This window comes from Glycine max, chromosome 17, assembly GCF_000004515.6.
Source record: "Glycine max cultivar Williams 82 chromosome 17, Glycine_max_v4.0, whole genome shotgun sequence".
In the NCBI taxonomy this organism is placed as follows: domain Eukaryota; kingdom Viridiplantae; phylum Streptophyta; class Magnoliopsida; order Fabales; family Fabaceae; genus Glycine; species Glycine max.
In genome coordinates this window covers 28193925-28199309 of record NC_038253.2, presented here as the reverse complement: position 1 = coordinate 28199309, position 5385 = coordinate 28193925, and the positions used below count along the sequence as shown (strand labels likewise).

Here is a 5385-nt window from a genome sequence, read left to right as displayed (position 1 = left end):
GAAAGGTGTCTTTGAAATTCTATTAAAAGTGATGGATCAATTCTTTGATAGAAATTAATCATTGGTAAAATTAGGAGATACTTTATATTCATAACACCGGTTAAAATAAAAGTTGTCCTTGAACCTAAGAAGAATCTGAAATGGGGATCTGAGAAACCACATAAATACAATCCTATAATTAAGGTAGAGGAAAAATTCTGGCCAAGCTATGCTTCCCCCTTTAACAGCTTCAAAATTCTATAAGCAGCACACTACTGTAATTTCAGTTCACTCATGTTAGGTGACATCCCTAAATTGGGAATCTATAGCCTGGCCATGCTTAAATGCTTATAATTTTCTAGATGTTCCAGCTTAAATGTTTTGACTGTTCTCAGCATGAGAATTTACTTCTCACGGTGCTCAAACAAGTGTGCTGGGTACAGCTATAAAGATCTGAGTCAATGAGGTTGTTAGGCAAGCTTGTCTCTGGGCCCTCTCTTTAAATTCCTTGTTTCGTCCATTTGGGCTCCCTTCTACTTTATCTGTTAATGATTAATGGTGATGGGTATTTATATATCCATTTGGAAAATGACTAATAGAGTCTTTGGAATAGAGTTCAACTGAACATAACCTACTTTTTAAAAAAATAAAATCTACCAGTGTTATTACTTCTCTATTTTGTGCATTGAGGTGTGCAAACAGACATTTTGTGCTTGTGAGTGTGCATGTTCTTATGTAGAGGTTATTTATATGCAAACAACTTTACTGTCTGCAGAAAGGTAAACGAAGTTATTGTAAGATAGACAAAACATTGAACCTTTTAACCACTCCACTTTTTAAAGTTCTCAGTAGAGTAGGAAAGAAGTCAGAGATACAACTATTGACAATTATGAGAAATGAAGAAATAGCACAGATGAGAAACTCAATAAGAGAGAAAAAGATGGTGGTGAGAGAACTGGAACGTAAAATTGTTCAACTTGAACAACATAATAAGGAATTGGGAGATTTACTTAAAGAACTCAGGGAAGCTCAGATCAATAATGGTGAAGCAAATTCGGTGACATCAAAGCTCCGCAACAAGCTTAGACGGTTGGAAGAGGTGCATAAACATTGCGCCTCAATTGTCAAGTCTAAAGAATCTCAATGGGGTGATCAAGTGGCAAAGATGGAAGCAGATATTGTTACTTATAAGTCTACACTGACCAACAAAGAATAAGAAATAAGGGAGCTTCAGATGGAATTGGAAAATTGTTATTATGCATTTGATATCAAAGAGAATGAAGACATGGTTCTAATTTCTGCAGAGCAATTGAGAGTGAAAGACAAGTCTATAAAAACTATGGCACAAGCTGCACAACAACACTCTCTGTTGGAGGAAGAGCTTAAACAACAAAAGAAAAAGCTCGAGGAATCATCTGAGGGTCAACTAATCTTGGAAGAGCAATTGCTGCAGATGGAATACACCGTACAATATGAAAGAAGTGCAGCTAATGTGCCATCATTTTCTTCTATTTTCTAAACCCTTTTTGCACCATTTTAATTACTGATTGGTCTTAATTGTCAATTAATCAGGCAGTTTTATTATTTGGGCTCATTTAGCTAATTTGATGTTTTTAATCTAATTTCAGGAATTAATGAAACATTGGGCTTAATCCGGATTTTGGTTATGGACTTGAAGAGGGCAAATAAAGCAGCGCTTACCTTAGTTAATTTCTAATTAGGAAATTTCGAAATTTTATTTTATGTCGTTCAATGTTTATTTCGTTTTGGGCCAGAGTATTGTAATAGTGCCCAGTGACTTTGAGTAACTCTTTTTAAATAGTAGCCTTGGGATTCGTGCAAGGCTATTTTGTTATGCTATTTTATTATTCAGAGCTTTTGTTTTATGTTTTTACGTTTTTCTGTTCTAAGGCTACTATTTTCGTTCTTAATGCAATTTTCCGTTTTCTGCTTCTAATTACAATTTCGTTCTTGCTTCTTCTTCTACTTTCATTTACGTTTCTGTCTCATTTACGTCTCTGTTTCATTTACATTTCTATTCATTTACGTTTCTATTTCATGTTTCATTTGTGTTTTCTGTTTGAATCTATGGAAGGCTAGTTTTTCTGGTGTTGTTTCCTTTTGAGGACGAAGCCTAACTCTCTTTGAGGTTTCGTTTGTAATGTGGTTTCCTGGCAGTTTTCCCTTCACCAGTTATCCCAAATTCGTGAACATTAATCAGTGCACGCTTCGTGTTCAATTAATTGATTCGGGTACGGCCTTGATCAAATTTGGCGCCGTTGCCGGGGAGCAGTGTCCAAAGGTTCATAATAGCTAGTTAGTGTTATGTGTTTAATTCCTTCGTGTTTTATGTTTAATTGTTAGTATTGTGTTAGTATGTGTGTTAGTGTTGTTTAGTGTCCTGGTATTTTTTTTAGTGTGTGTTCTGTTTCAGTTTTCCTATTAAGCGCTTCCCCTGTTTCAGTTTTGGGTGTTTTGCTGTGAATAGTGTTTTGCGACGGACTTAGCAACCACTTATGCTTGCGGAAAAACAGAGTAGTAGTAGAAATCAAGTAGAGACGGATTTTAGCGACCACCCATGCTGAATTATTTGAGATTTTTTTGTTTTAGTAGCTAGAGTTCTTATTTTTGGCTGAATTTTTTTGTGGTAACTTCTTTTAATCTATATTTTGTGGTAACTTCTTTTTATTTTTCAAGTTTTATTCACTTATTTTTCTTAACCTACCATTTTTAGCTTCCATAGTTAGACTTTGAATTTTTGCCTGAGATTTTTTGTGCTATCTTCTCATCATTTTATAAGGTTGCTCCCAAAATTTCAAGTCATTTGGATATCATTTGAGGGTAGCTGTAGTTCAAACCTGCACCTTTATTTACATGACAAAGCAACTAGTTGTGCATGCTGAATGTAGTGTATGACTAGAGGCAATCCATCTGACTTACAACCCTTTGATCCTAAGATAGATAGGACATTTCATAGATTAGTTAGGCATCATTTTATACCTTTTGATCATCCTGAGCATTCCATTACTGGTGAATCTGTGCATTCTGTTATTGGTGATTTTGAACATCCTGATTTTGAGCATTACAATTTTGAGCATTCTGATTCTAAGCATTCTGATTTTGAACATTCTGAGAACATGGCACAACCTCCACCCCGTGAGAGGACTCTAAGGGAAATGGCTGCACCTGATTTCACCTACGAAAGCTTGTGCATCCAATACCCTGATGAGGATGTTCCATATGTTCTTAAAACTGGACTGATTCATTTGCTTCTAAAGTTTCATGGCCTTGCAGGTGAAGACCCGCACAAACATTTGAAGGAATTTCATATTGTCTGCTCCACCATGAAACCCCCAGATGTCTAAGAGGATCATATATTTCTGGAGGCTTTTCCTCATTCTTTAGAGGGAGTGGCAAAGGACTGGTTGTATTACCTTGCTCCACGGTCCATCACGAGCTGGGATGACCTGAAGAGAGTACTCTTAGAAAAACATTTCCCTGCTTCCAGGACCACAGCCATCAGGAAGGATATCTCAGGTATTAGACAACTCAGTGGAGAAAGCCTGTATGAATACTGGGAGAGATTTAAAAAACTATGTGCCAGTTGCCCTCACCATCAGATTTCAGAGCAGCCGCTTCTCCAATATTTTTATGAAGGACTCAGTAATATGGAGAGAAGTATGATAGATGCTGCCAGTGGTGGAGCCCTTGGAGACATGACTCCTGCTGAAGCCAGAAATTTAATTGAGAAGATGGCTTCCAACTCCTAGCAGTTTAGCGCCAGAAATGATGCTATAGTCATTAGAGGAGTGCATGAGGTAGCTACAAACTCAGCTGCATCATCTGAAACTAAGAAGCTTGAAGGCAAATTGGATGCATTGGTTAACTTGGTAACCCAGTTGGCCTTGAACCAAAAATCTGTACCTGTCGCAAGGGTCTGTGGTTTGTGTTCCTCTGCTGACCACCATACAGACCTTTGCCCTTCCATGCAGCAACCTGGAGCAATTGAGCAACCCGAAGCTTATGCTGCAAATATTTACAATAGACCTCCTCAACCTCAGCAAAAAAATCAACCACAGCAGAACAATTATGACCTCTCCAGCCACAGATACAACCCTGGATGGAGAAATCACCCTAATCTCAGATGGTCTAGCCCTCAGCAACAACAACAACAGCCTGCTCCTTCCTTCCAAAATGTTGCTGGCCCAAGCAGACCATACATTCCTCCACCAATCCAACAACAGCAACAGCCCCAGAAACAGCCAACAGTTGCGGCCCCTCCACAACCTTCCCTCGAAGAACTTGTGAGGAAAATGACTATGCAGAACATGCAGTTTCAACAAGAGACCAGAGCTTCCATTCAGAGCTTGACTAATCAGATGGGACAATTGGCTACACAATTGAATCAACAACAGTCCCATAATTCTGACAAGTTGCCTTCCCAAGCTGTCCAAAATCCCAAAAATGTCAGTGCCATTTCATTGAGGTCGGGAAAGCAGTGTCAAGGACCTCAACCCGTAGCACCTTCCTCATCTGCAAATGAATCTGCCAAACTTCACTCTACTCCAGAAAAAGGTGATGACAAAAATTTACCTAACAATTTCTATGCAGGTGAATCTTCTTCCACTGGTAATTCTGATTTGCAGAAGCAACACATCCCTCCTCTTACATTCCCTCCAATAGCAGTTTCCAACAAAAAAATGGAAGAGGCAGAGAAAGAGATCTTGGAAACATTTAGAAAAGTAGAGGTAAACATACCTCTGCTGGATGCAATAAAGCAAATTCCAAGATATGCTAAATTCTTGAAGGAGCTGTGCACTAATAAGCAGAAGCTTAAAGGAAGTGAACGAATTAGCATGGGCAGAAATGTCTCCGCATTGATTGGTAAATCTGTTCCCCAAATTCCTGAAAAATGTAAAGATCCAGGTACATTCAGCATACCTTGTATTATAGGGAATAGTAAGTTTGACAATGTCATGCTAGATTTAGGAGCTTCTGTTAGTGTTATGCCTCTGTCTATTTTTAATTCTCTATCTCTAGGTCCCTTGCAGTCAATTGATGTGGTGATTCATTTAGCTAATAGAAGTGTTGTCTATCCTGTTGGGTTTATAGAAGATGTCTTGGTTTGAGTTGGTGAACTGATTTTCCCTGTTGATTTTTATATTTTGAATATGGAGGATGGATTTTCTCAAGGATCAGTTCCCATCATTCTAGGCAAACCCTTTATGAAAACTGCTAGAACTAAGATAGATGTAGATGCAGGCACACTATCCATGGAGTTTGGTGATATAACTGTTCATTTTAATATTCTGGATGCTATGAAATACCCATCTGAAGATCTTTCTATATTTCGTGCTGAAATAATTGACCATGTTGTTGATGAATACATGATTGATCTTTATTCTA

At 38.0% G+C, this 5385-nt stretch overlaps 1 non-coding gene across 1 annotated transcript; it reads right to left on the bottom strand.

The window, feature by feature from the left end:
• Positions 1–3494: 3494 nt before the first annotated feature.
• On the bottom strand, positions 3495–3601 carry LOC113000039 (small nucleolar RNA R71). Its single transcript, XR_003265310.1, has one exon. It is a non-coding gene; the product is annotated as a small nucleolar RNA R71 (small nucleolar RNA).
• Between the last annotated feature and the right edge of the window lie 1784 nt (positions 3602–5385).